The sequence below is a fragment of the Coffea eugenioides genome, chromosome 2 (assembly GCF_003713205.1).
Source record: "Coffea eugenioides isolate CCC68of chromosome 2, Ceug_1.0, whole genome shotgun sequence".
In the NCBI taxonomy this organism is placed as follows: domain Eukaryota; kingdom Viridiplantae; phylum Streptophyta; class Magnoliopsida; order Gentianales; family Rubiaceae; genus Coffea; species Coffea eugenioides.
The window spans coordinates 51,395,022-51,409,282 of NC_040036.1; positions in this window are offsets into that span (position 1 = coordinate 51,395,022).

The window sequence follows — 14,261 nt, forward strand, 5'->3', positions numbered from 1 at the left end:
ACATGTGGCACCTCCATAAATGCCTTCCTATCTTTCTTTCCTCTCTCACATCAATCACTTCACACACTCCACTTATCTCTTAACACCCGACAAATTATACACAGTAACCGAAACTTAACCTTATTGGCCGAATTTTTCCGAACTTTTCGCACTAGTGGGTCCCACGTCCACTATTTACTCATAATTTTCTAAAATTTCTCCAATGCTAGAAAAATCATCTTAAAACTATAATTGCACATAAAATCCACTAAGAAAATATGTCTAAGCCAGAAAATGCAGAAAACATGCAATTAAAGGGAAATAAACCCTAGGAAAATATTAGGGTTTTACGGGTTCTCACACTCTCCCCTCCTTAAAAGAATTTCGTCCTCGAAATTTCTCACCTTAACTCCCGAAAAGGTTTGGGTATTTCTTTCGCATCTCCTCTTCTATCTCCCAGGTAGCTTCCTCCACTCCGTGGTTTCTCCATAGCACTTTCACTAATGGAATCTTCTTGTTTCTGAGCTCCTTGACTTTTCGATCAAGTACTTGGACCGGTTTCTCTTCATAGGCCAGTGATTCATCTACTTCGATATCCTCTGGTTGCAATACATGGGATGGGTCAGGATGGTACTTCTTTAGCATCGAGACGTGAAATACATCGTGGATTCGAGATAGACTGGATGGCAGTTTCAATCGATACGCGACCGCTCCAACCCTCTGCAGGATCTTGTAGGGTCCGACGTACCGCGGTTGAAGTTTCTTTCCTTTACCTGCTGTGAGACTTCGTAAAGGTGTGATCTTAAGAAATACGCGGTCTCCAACTTCAAACTCCAAGTCTTTTCTTCGATTATCCGCGTAGCTCTTTTGGCGACTTTGGGCAGTTTGGATTCGTTGCCGTATCAACTTGACCTTCTCGTGTGCCTCTTCCATCCATGGAATAGTTGTCGGGTCCAGTGCTTTCTTTTCGCCAACCTCGTCCCAGTAGATCGGTGAGCGGCACTTACGTCCGTAGAGAGCTTCGTACGGAGCCATTTGAATTGACGAATGGAAGCTATTGTTGTACGCAAATTCTACCAAGGTCATGTGTTGACCCCAGTTGCCTCCAAAGTCCAGAATGCACGTTCGTAGCATGTCTTCGAGAGTCTGAATCGTCCGTTCTGACTGGCCATCCGTCTGAGGATGATAGGTCGTGCTCAAGTTGAGTTTCGTCCCCAGGGTTTCTTGAAATTTCTGCCAAAACCGTGATACAAATCGTGGATCCCGATCGGAAACAATACTCACTGGTACACCGTGTAGTCTTACAACCTCATCCATGTATAGTCGAGCCAACTTGTCCATTGAATACTTCATGTTCACCGGCAAGAAATGGGCCGACTTGGTTAATCGATCAACGATCACCCAAACGGCATCGTGTCCTCTTTGCGTCCTCGGTAAACCTGAAACGAAGTCCATGGTAATGTTTTCCCACTTCCACTCGGGTATCTCCAAGGGTTGTAACAGACCCGATGGTTTTTGATGCTCTGCCTTCACTTGCTGGCAAATGAGACATTTTTGTACATATTGCGCGATTTCCTTCTTCATATTGTCCCACCAATAGGTTCCTTTCAGGTCTTGATACATCTTGCTGCTACCCGGATGGATTGTGTACTTAGATCTATGAGCTTCCTCCAGAATTTCTGCTTTCCATGCCTCATCCTTTGGTACCACCACTCGGTTTCGGTACTTTAAAATACCCTCAGGACTCAAATTGAAGTCCGTAGTTTCTCCCTTATCCACTTTCTCTTTCCATTTCTGTACCATCAAATCTTCTTTTTGTGCCTCTTTAATACGTTCCAGTAGAGTGGAGGTAACCCTAACATTGCCAAATATCACCTTATGGCTCCCTAGACAGGGTTTCCACTCGCACACTGATTCTAGCAAACCCCACTCCTTAATCATTAGCCCTGCTACTTGCACCTTACGACTCAAGGCATCTGCTACCACATTTGCCTTTCCCGGATGGTAATTGATCGTACAGTCGTAATCTTCCAGGAATTCCATCCATCGCCGTTGTCTCATATTCAGTTCCTTCTGGGAGAAGAGGTACCTAAGACTTTTGTGATCCGAAAACACTTCAAAGGTCACCCCGTATAGGTAATGCCTCCACTTTTTCAGAGCAAACACCACTGCAGCTAATTCCAGATCATGAGTCGGGTAGTTCTGCTCGTGAAGCTTCAATTTTCTAGAGGCGAAAGCAATCACATTCCGGTTCTGCATCAAAACGCATCCCAGTCCTTCTCGCGACGCATCCGCATAAACTTCAAACCCATCCACTCCATTTGGCAAGACCAGCACTGGAGCCATGGTCAGTCTTTTCTTTAATTCCTGAAAACTTGTTTCGCATCGGCCGTTCCAGATAAACTGGCCATGCTTCTTTGTCAAGTCAGTTAAAGGTCCTGCCAATTTGGAAAAATCTTTAATAAACCGTCGGTAGTACCCAGCTAGCCCTAGAAAGCTGCGAATCTCCGTGGGAGTTTCTGGCCTTTTTCATTTTGTCACGGCCTCAACCTTCGCTGGATCCACCGAAATACCTTCGTGGGAGATCACGTGCCCTAGAAACGCTACTCTCTCCAACCAGAACTCGCATTTACTAAACTTGGCATACAGCTGATGTTCCCTCAATGTCTGCAACACCATTCTCAAATGCTTCTCATGCTCCTCGCGTGACTTGGAGTAGACTAAAATGTCGTCAATGAACACCACGACAAATCGGTCCAGGTAGGGTTTAAAAACCCTATGCATTAAGTCCATGAAGGCGGCGGGAGCATTAGTCAGTCCAAAGGGCATAACGGCGAACTCGTAATGCCCGTATCTTGAATTGAAAGCAGTTTTCGGAATGTCCTCCTTCCTAATCAACAACTGGTAGTATCCCTGTCGGAGGTCCAACTTCGAAAAGACCACTGCTCCTTGCAGCTGGTCAAACAACTCGTCGATGTGGGGCAGTGGATACTTGTTCTTGATCGTAACGTTGTTCAACCCCCTATAATCAATACACATCCTCAACGTTCCGTCCTTTTTCTTCACAAATAGGACCGGAGCTCCCCAAGGAGACTCACTCTCGTGGATGAATCCCCGCTCCAAAAGGTCTTGCAGTTGCAACTTAAGCTCCTTAAGTTCTGCAGGCGCCATTCGGTAAGGGGTTTTCGAGATAGGTGCGGTTCCAGGTAACAGATCTATTCGGAATTCTATCTCTCTTTCCGGAGGTAAGGCCACTAACTCATCAGGAAACACATCCGGAAAGTCCCTCACTATGACTACATCTTCTACCTTTAACTTATCCGTAGGGGTATTAATTAGAAAGGCCAAATATCCTTGCGCCCCTCTACTTATCAGTTTCCTAGCTCGAATGCCCGAAATGAGAGCAGATGAGGCTAACCTACCCCTTATATCTAACCTTAAGGTTGCCTCGCCAGGAATGCGAAATTCAACTATTTTCGTTTTACAGTCCAGTTGGGCGTTATATTTGGCTAACCAGTCCATACCTAGAATCACATCGTACCCCTTAATGGATAAGCTAATCAGGTCTCCTAAAAATCTCCTCTCTCCTACCCATACATCGCAATCCTTATAAACCATACTAGTCACCAACCGTTGATTCCCCGTAGGTGTACTAACCTCTAAGGCATATGGTAAGCTAGCAGGTTTTATATCGATGCCACACATGAAATCAGGGTTAACAAACGAATGAGTGGCACCAGGATCAATTAAAACTTTGGCAAAGCGGTGGAAAATAGGGATCGTACCTTCCACCACCTCGGAAGAATCTGGGACCTGATGGGGCTCTAAGGAATAAACCCTAGCTGGCACCTTAGGTTTGGACCCGTCTCCCTTGGCTGGTCCAGTGTTAGTCCTCGGCGGTAGCTGACTCCCCTTTCCATCTTGTTTCAGGACCGGACATGTAGCCAGCTGATGGTCCGCACTTCCACACCGCAGACATTTCCCCAGTTTCCTCCAGCAATTGTCCTCGGTGTGGTTTGTCTTTCCACAGTGCCCACAGGGACCACGAGGTGCCGAAGCCGAGCCACTCTGGGTGTTCCCCCTTTGTCCTCGCCCAGCTTGGCCGCCCCTGAACGGAGTCCCTCTGCCGGATCCAGATTGTCGTCCACCCCCAGTTCCTCGTCCAAATTTCGAGGGAGTACTCTTCTCACTTTGTCCAGATGTACTCCCAGGAAAACCACGCTTCTTGGCCTGGAAGTTTCGGACCTGAAGCCGTGCACTCTCGACCCGTTGGGCTTTTTCCATTGCCTCGCTAAAAGTAGTGATTTGAGCCGCTGCGAGATCTTTCTGGATCTCCACGTTCAAGCCCTGAATAAAGCGCCTCACGCGTCGTTGTTCGGTCATAATTAGTTCAGGCGCGAATTTGGACAGGCGGGTAAACTGGCTCTCGTACTCCGCCACAGTCTGAGCCCCTTGCCGGAGCCGGATAAACTTGTCCTCCTTCCTTTCCTGGACTAGAGGAGGGAAAAACTTAGCATTAAATTCTCGGATGAAGTTCACCCAAGTCCTCTGTGTCTGCTCCCGCTCCCATTTCTGCCTAATTACGTTCCACCAGGAACGGGCAGCCCCCTCGAGTTGGAACACGGCAAAAGTCACCTGCCGTTCGTCCGGATAGTGTAAGGCCGCGAATACGTCTACCATCTTCTCCAACCATTTCTCGGCCACGTCAGGGTCGGGTCCCCCAACAAACTTCGGCGGAGAAAACTTTTGAAAACGTTCTAGAGCTCTATCTTCGCTCTCATTATGATGGCCAGGGTTTCCGGGGTTTCCAGGGTTAGGGTTTGGGTTCTGGCCCTGTTGTTGCACTACTTGTGCAAGTAGGTTGGTCATTTGCTGCATAGCAGCAGCTATTTGAGCATTGGGGTCTATTTGGGGTTCAGGAATTGGGCCAGTAGAAGCTTCCCCAGTTTCTCTAACCGGTGTGGGTTGTCTAATACCGCGCCCACGCCCCCGACCACTTCGTGTACCTTCCATGAGTTCACTCGGTCTAGGCAAAAGTACTAAACCAAAGCAGTAATAAAGCAAGTAAGTAACACATAAACTTGAACATTAACACACAGTTATACGTCGCAAACATGAGCACAAACACACATATATACAAGCCAAACAGTTATACAAGCAGTCAGTCAAGTACGGCCAAAGCACGTACGTACACAAAAGTTCCACCTGAGGATAGGCCTATCAAAAGAGATTTACACGTAGCCAACTCTACATCCAAAACGGTTAGCTAAGGCTCTATCCCTATCCCTATGTACATTCAAAACCACCACTATCCAAAAGGTGCCCTAAGATCAAGGCCTAATCAGTCGCTGGGGTCTGGGACCCAAGCGATGGGGTAGACTCCTCCCCAGGGTCGGCCTCCGCACACGAGGCCTCATCACTAGACTCCTCGAGTCCGTCGTCGCATAGGTTAAGGATCGCCTCAGCACGACCCCTGACCTTACGAGCTCGCTTGAGCTCTCGCTCTCGAGCCTCCTTTAATTGAGCGCAAAGGTCGTCCACTCGATCTTCGGCCTCAAGTACGTCGTACTCTAACTCTTTAATTCTCGCAGCTTGCTTATCATTAGTTGCCCTATCCTGAATAGCATCGACCTCCAGTCGAGCATTCTCTCTTGCCAACCCCTTGCGCTCTTTATCTAGCGCAAACACTAGAGTGTTCGGGTAAGCATATCTCTCCTTACACGGGCACCGTCGAAGACGGTTAGACGGGCTCCAACGAATGACGGCCCCTCCCGGCCGTATCTGATAGGGGATCACAGGAAGTACTTTACGAGGTCTAGCCCCCGAAGGACTAGCACTAGTGTCACCCTGTTCGGCCATCCTACATCACAAGAACATGTAGTTATCAAAATAAGCTTAAAGGCCAAAAGCAACAATCCGTAAGGCAAACAATCCGATAACACCCAGGCTAATTCAAACCTAGGCTCTGATACCACCTGTGACAGCCCCACCTTCCCCTAGGGCGAACCAAAGGGGTTAGCGGACTGCCTGCCCAGCTCTCGCCAGGACTACGGTACAGTTAACGTCGTTCTATAACGTTCCGGAACATACCATTGCGCGCAAACAAGTCAGAAAACACAAAATAAAAAAAACGAAAATTGAAAACCGAAATGAATAGTGCTGGACACGCCAGAATCCGGTCGGAATCTGGCCGGATTAGCGGCCGGATTCTTGGCCGGATACTGTCCAGTGAGCATCTCGAATTTTTTTCAAAAGTTCCACCCAATCCGGCCGGCAATCCGGCCAATATTCCGGCCGGATTGTCTGGCCGGATACCGGCCAGTGAGCAACTGGCCGGATTTCCAATTTTTCTCAGGCAATCCGGCCTTCAATCCGGCCAGTTTCTGGCCGGATTCCTGGCCGGATTCAGGCCAGTGAGCTTTTGCCAAATTTTTTTTTTCTTGCCGTTTGAAAGCCGATTCGCTCCGAAGTTCATCCAAACATCAATTCAACATATAAACACATATATACAATGGAAATCATCATTTACATCCATAATGGCATGCCAACCATTCATTAAGGAGTACACATTCGATTTGCCTATCAAAAGGAAATGAACCCGTTACATTAGGGTTTCACTTCGAGAGCGATACAAAAGACATGTACAAGCTCAGTATGGCAATTGACTATCCAGTCCATTTTCAAAAGCATTTATATTCCTGTAAGGAAAACAAATAACACGGAATGAGCCAAGGCCCAGTGGTATACCACCAAATAACAATCAAAGTCATATAAGAATGGACCTTCATTTAAAGTGCACAAATAAGCAATGAAGCAAAATGGAAAAGGATACGGTCGGCTCTCAAGAGCCCATTTCCACGCTTGTAATCTTGAACCAATCTCATTGACTCTCCGTCAATGTTAAAATACCAAACCGTAGACAACTCTTTACTTCCATTCCTTCCACCCAACATACCCCAACCGGGCCCGCACTCCATTTCAGTAGCTTTTGGTAATACTCGAGTTTACCGGAACCAAGGGTCTCATACCACAAGGTTCCCCAGTACAGTCCCCGTGGCAATTCAATCTTCACGACCAAGCCCTCGCCGGCTCGATCCAATTGACTACCAAACGGAGTTGAGCTCAGTAATGCAGTATGGCCGTTGGACATCGTCCAAACAACCTCAATTCAGTTTCCATGAAATGGAATTCACTAACCAATATATCAAGTTCAGTAATGCAATAAAACGGTAACCAATCAGTGACAATCTCAAAAGAGGTGAGGGCGGTCAAGTACACCCTCACCTAGATCAATTTCAATATCCAAGTAAGCCATTCAGGCATCACATAACATTTAACAAAGCCACATAGTAACAATTTAGTGAGTGGTATACTCACCAAGTGAGAAAATGGTGTTTCATACACCGTGATCACCAAGACGCCGTGAGCTACCGTCACGCCCTAGAATCACACAACAAATGCAATGAGACTCGAGAACGAGTCATCAAACAATACTAAACACAACCCCAATAGGGTTTCACATGCATAAGTAGGCATGAAAGCAAACCAGAAATTAATATATGGCCTTAACTGAAGCCTCGATAGAAAAACCGTGTTTGAGCTTAGAATGCGGTAATGGCGTAAATTTCACTACGGTTATCGGTTGGGGGTGTAAGACCCACCGTTTTGAAGCTATGAAACAGGGCTACAACAATGTGGAAGGGCACTCAATCCAGTTCTTAGCACCACTAGGTCAAAAATGCCAAAAACTATACCAGAATTCCCAAAACAGGTTTGCAAAAGACAGAAAACTGTAATCGGTATAACTCAGTCTATACAAGTCCAAATGCCAAAATTCCAAAGGCATATGTTAGCTAAGACATTTAGCTACATTTCATCAGAAGACATCAACTTCAAAATCCAAACCAAAACCAGTCAAAATGGCCAATCACTATCGCAGTTTTCGCATTCTGTCCAAAGCAGAACAGCTACAGTAATTTCGTCATAACTCATTCCACACTAATCCAAATGACCTGAAATTTTACAGGCATCTCCATCACATCAATACCTACAACTTTCATGTTTTGAGCAAAGTCTAATTCGGCCTCTAACCCAGTGATCAAAAACCGGACAGAATTGGGGAATTAAGAACCCTAACTTTTCAATTTCACACCAAATCCAAAATTAGTTGCATTTTCCTATCCAATACACCTCATAGAGTCATTATCAACCATTACAATTCATCATACAAGGCCACAACATATAATTCATATTAAACCAGAAAAATTCCCAATAAAATAAAAATTTCACCAAAACAAGCTAAACCAAGAGATAAACCACATTTTCAACCACTTAAGCCACTTCTAAGCATCATGTAACCATTATTGAAGGTAGTAGGGTGTTCAAGCAACACTTACCAAGAGATCAAGAGAGAGAGGGATGTAGGACACCTTTGCTCTTCCAACAAAGCTCACTACACAACTTACTAACACTAGAAGGAAAGTTTCTATGGAGTGAAATCTTGTTTAAGGGATTGATTGAGATGATTTGCTAGTAAAACTTGAAGATTGAAGGAGTTCTCCTTCTTGCAAGAGTGAGAGAGAGAGCCGGCCAAACAAGAGAGAAAAATGGTGATTTTTGGTGAATTTTTGGATATTTACTTAGTTGGGTCAAAAGTCAAAAAAAAATGTCAAAAGGTGAATAGTGTTTCATAAGTCACAACCAATGAGAAAGTGACATGTGGCACCTCCATAAATGCCTTCCTATCTTTCTTTCCTCTCTCACATCAATCACTTCACACACTCCACTTATCTCTTAACACCCGACAAATTATACACAGTATCCGAAACTTAACCTTATTGGCCGAATTTTTCCGAACTTTTCGCACTAGTGGGTCCCACGTCCACTATTTACTCATAATTTTCTAAAATTTCTCCAATGCTAGAAAAATCATCTTAAAACTATAATTGCACATAAAATCCACTAAGAAAATATTTCTAAGCCAGAAAATGCAGAAAACATGCAATTAAAGGGAAATAAACCCTAGGAAAATATTAGGGTTTTACGGGTTCTCACACAGCTTGGTGATTGACCCCGGAAGTTGCACTAATGTTGCTAGTGCATTGATGGTGGAGAAACTAAATTTGCCAACTAGTGAGCACCCCCGTCCCTACAAGCTTCAGTGGTTAAACAACAGTGGTGAGGTACGTGTTCATAAACAAGTTTTGGTTACTTTTCGAATTGGTAGGTATGAAGATGATGTTATGTGTGATGTAGTACCAATGCAAGCTGCACATATACTCTTAGGGCGTCCTTGGCAATTTGACAAAAGAGTCACTTTTGATGGTTTCTTGAACAAATACTCTTTCATACATAATTGTAAAAAAATTACACTTGCACCTCTTACACCTCAACAAGTGCATGAGGATCAAGTTAGTCTACAAAAAGAGTATGACTTGCATGCTACCACCAAGAAGGACAACGCCAAAGCTAAGAAATTAGTGACGGCCGACCCTTCTTCAAGCAAGTTGGATCACTCTCAGTCGGCCTTAGAGCCCACACAGGAGAGAAAACCCAGCATGCTTGCCAAGGTGAAAAATGTGAGACAGGCCTTGCATTCTAATCAGATTTTATTTATTTTATTTGGCAAGGAATCCTTACTCACTAATGCTCTTGATGCTTCTTTGCCTAGTATTATTACTAACCTCTTACAGGCGTATCAAGACGTCTTTCCTAAGGATATACCTACTGGTTTGCCTCCATTAAGAGAAATTGAACATCAAATTGATTTCATTCTTGGATCTTCCCTTCCAAACAAGGCACCATATCGGACCAATCCTGAGGAAACCAAGGAGCAATAACGACAAGTGGAGGAGTTGCTTAGTAAGGGTTGGATTCAAGAGAGTCTAAGCGCTTGTGCTGTACCAGTTCTCCTTGTTCCAAAGAAAGATGGAGGATGGAGAATGTGCACTGATTGTAGGGCAATTAATGCCATCACGGTAAAGTACCACCATCCCATACCTCGTTTGGATGACATGCTTGATGAATTACATGGTGCTATCATTTTTACTAAGATTGATTTGAAAAGTGGTTACGATCAAATTCGCATGAAAGAAGGAGATGAATGGAAAACTGCATTCAAAACAAAACATGGACTTTTTGAGTGGTTGGTCATGCCTTTTGGGCTAACCAATGCACCAAGTACTTTTATGAGACTCATGAATCATGTTTTACGCTCTTTCATTGGTAAATTTGTGGTCGTTTACTTTGATGACATTTTGATCTATAGTAAGACTCTAGATGAGCATGTTGTGCATTTACAAATGGTCCTCGAAGCACTTCGCAAGGCAAGCCTCTACGCTAACCTTAAGAAGTGTACCTTTTGCACAAATCAATTGGTTTTCCTAGGATATGTTGTTAGTGAGCAGGGAATTCATGTTGATCAAGAAAAGGTGAAGGCTATTAGTGAATGGCCAACCCCTACCAATGTAAGTGAGGTGAGAAGTTTTCATGGCTTGGCAAGCTTCTATAGGCGTTTTGTCAAGGACTTTAGCACAATTGCTGCACCACTTACGTCAATTATCAAGAAAGATGTACAATTTCATTGGGGAGAGGAACAAGCTAAGTCTTTCCAATTACTTAAACACAAGCTCACACATGCACCTGTTCTTAGTTTACCTAATTTTGACAAAGCTTTTGAAGTAGAGTGTGATGCTTCTGGTATAGGTATTGGAGCTGTCTTACTTCAAGAGGGCCGCCCAGTTGCCTACTTTAGCGAGAAGTTGAATGGAGCTGCTCTAAACTACTCAACATATGATAAGGAACTGATGGCCTTAGTGCGAGCTCTACAAACATGGCAACATTACCTTCGCCCTCGTGAGTTTGTCTTGCACACAGATCATGAGTCGCTCAAGCATATCAATTCCCAAGACAAGTTGAGTAAGCGACATGCACGATGGATTACCTTCATTGACAGTTTTACCTTTGTGATCAAATACAAGACAGGTAAGATGAATGTAGTGGCTGATGCACTCTCGCGAAGGCATACACTTATCACTACATTAGATGCTAAGTTGCTTGGTTTTGAATTTCTTAAAGAACTTTATGCAACTGACTCAGATTTTGGTGAGATTTTTTCCTCCTTGCCACGACACTCTCGTGAGCATTATTTCATCTCTCAAGGGTTCTTATACTACAAGGACAGGCTTTGCATTCCCAAGAGCTCCATGCGTACACTTCTAGTAAGAGAATCTCATGGAGGAGGGCTAATGGGACACTTCGGCATTGCCAAGACCTTAATGATTCTCCAAGAACATTTCTTTTGGCCACGCATGAGGAGTGACGTGGAACGACACATTGAAAGGTGTGTGACTTGTCACCAAGCAAAATCAAAGGTACACCCTTATGGTCTCTATACACCTTTGCCAATTCCACAGGAACCATGGGTTGATCTGTCAATGGATTTTGTGCTTGGACTACCTAGGACTAGAAAAGGACATGATTCAATCTATGTGGTAGTTGACCGCTTCTCCAAAATGGCCCATTTTATTCCTTGTCTTAAAACAGATGATGCTAAGCATGTTGCAGATTTATTCTTTCGTGAGATAGTTAGATTACATGGCATGCCACGCACTATTGTTTCTGATAGGGACGCCAAATTCCTTAGCTATTTTTGGAAAACTTTGTGGTGTAAACTAGGTACTAAATTGCTATTTTCTACTTCTAGCCACCCACAAACAGATGGTCAAACCGAAGTGGTTAATAGGACTTTATCTACCCTATTGCGCGCAATTATTAAAAAGAACATTAAATCTTGGGAAGATTGCTTACCACATGTGGAATTTGCATACAATCGCACTGTTCATTCTGCTACACGTTATTCGCCATTTGAAATTGTGTATGGTTTTAACCCTCTCACACCTTTGGATTTAACTCCTTTACCTGTTCATGAGAGAGTTAACTTGGATGGTAAGACCAAAGCTGCATATGTACGTGAGTTACACACTAAGGTGCGAGCCAACATCGAGAAGCGTACACTTCAATACATCCAAAGTGCCAACAAGGGGCGCCGCAAGATGGTCTTTGAGCCTGGCGATTGGGTATGGATACACATGCGCAAAGAGAGGTTCCCAGTCAAACGGCGTAGTAAGCTACTTCCACGGGGAGATGGTCCATTCCAAGTCCTGGAGCGTATAAATGACAATGCCTACAAACTTGAACTTCCAGGTGAGTATGGGGTACATGCTACTTTTAATGTATCTGACTTGAGTCCTTTTCATGCAGACGATGAGTTTGATTTGGGGACAAATCGCCTTCAAGAGGAGGGGACTAATGAGGAGGGGCTCAAGGCTGCTCAAACTTCTAGTGCTCAGGTCATGCAAATACCCAGTGGTCCAATTACAAGAGCGCGTGCTAGGAGAATTCAAGAATCACTTCAAGCTCTTGTTTGCACGATTCAAGAACGAGTTGGTGATGACTTGAGGACCATTGAAGGATTACATAATGGAGAAACTACTCTATACACTTTCCTTCAAATGGAAGAACCCCGTGAAGACTAGTTCACGGAGCACTAGCTTGCTAATTAGGGTTTTAGTTACCATTATTAGTTGTTTGTTAGCATTAATAATTTCGGTCAATTTTCACTTCACTTTGGCCGAATTCAGAGTCTTAATTTTAGTCAATTAGTTGTTAGATATTTTCACCCTTAATGAAGGGCAAGGTCGTCCATTGGACATTCTATGGTTTGAGTCCTGTAAGGCTATATATAGCCTAGGTTTTCATTCATTAAAGAATAATTCAGATTTCATAAAATATATGTGAGTTTATTCACTCTCTCTTGCCTCAAGAGAATTCCCTTTGAATACTTGAGAATTAATCTCAAACTGTTCATTGAACTTATCAATCAAGTAGTCTCCTTGATTGTGGCATTCTTCTATCTATACTTTTGGTTCATTAAATTTGCTAGTCTTGGGTTAAGGAGTTTCCTTAGTTCGTGGCTTGTGATTTTAGAAGGGTCAAGGTTCCGCAATCAACCCAACTTGGTGTTCGTCTAGATCCGTCGCACATCATAACTTGCTAAGGAAGCTAACAAACGAAGCCCAACACGGGCTGGTCGGCTAGGGCCCACATGGGCTGTCCAACCTTTATTCTCAAGCCTATATTAGTCGCTTATTTCGATAGTGAAGCCCATTATGCAGTTCATCCTTTCTCTAGTAATCTGAGGCCTCTTCATGGACTTGGAGTAGGCTCACCATCGTGTGTTTAGCCTCTTGAATCCTTCCAATGTGTGTATGAACAATTTGGAGAAATGTTTGGAGGTTCTCACGCATCTTTCTTGCTCTTGCTCGAGTCATTGGTCCAGGGTTTATTGATGGTGCGTGTAGATCATTCTTACTCGAGCCTTGTGAAGTGACGACTTGAGGTCTTGGTGGTTCCTCATCAAGTTTGAAAATGATGTCTTCTGATGAATTATTGCATTTTGAATCTAGTTTCTAACACCATAAACCATTCTCAATTTGGACTTGTGTAAAGTTAGATATGGTCTGATTTCAAAACTGCATCAAAGCTGGAACTGGAAAATTGTTGAACAGGTTGTGAAATCCAACCATTTTCAAATTGTTGTATCTTGTTGTTCAAAAATCCAAATTTAGTTCTGATTATTGTGTTTGAAACTTTACTTGAAAATCTTACTGTGTTATAAATTTCAGAGTTTACTTCAATACCTGTGAATTTTGCTGAATTTCCAAACATTGCTGAAAAACAAGAACTGGTTCTACCTTGTCTTCATGAAACAGCAACTTTGAACTGAGATTTGAAAGATTTCTAGTTGGAATATGGGAAAAGTGTCTGCTGGAAAGTTTTAGTACTTTGAATTTGGTTTCCAACGTGTAAAGTTTTCAATTTTTAAACTTACCAAACTCAAGATCTGATTTTTCAAGTTTTGTCACGTAAAGCTGAAAATTTCTGATTTGTTAGGAAATGAACTTTTATGAACTTCCCACTTCCTTTTGAGATTGATAGTCCGTTTTGAACTTGATTTCATGGGTGATACAAGTTTTCCCTATGACTTTAAATCCTCATTTTTGAATCCCGATTTTCGATGAGAAAAACTCTTTTAAGGCGTTATCTTAAATCTTAAGCAAGTGCATTTCCTTCCTTGAATGCTAAGTGGTCAAGAGTATATGTGAGTGATGGTTGGCCACTATTTCTTCAGGTGCTCAAGATGGTTTCGAAAGGGATCCCGGTGTGGACAACTGAAGGGCTTTATTTGCTCACTTACTTTTGAATTGCTGAGTGTCAAGTGC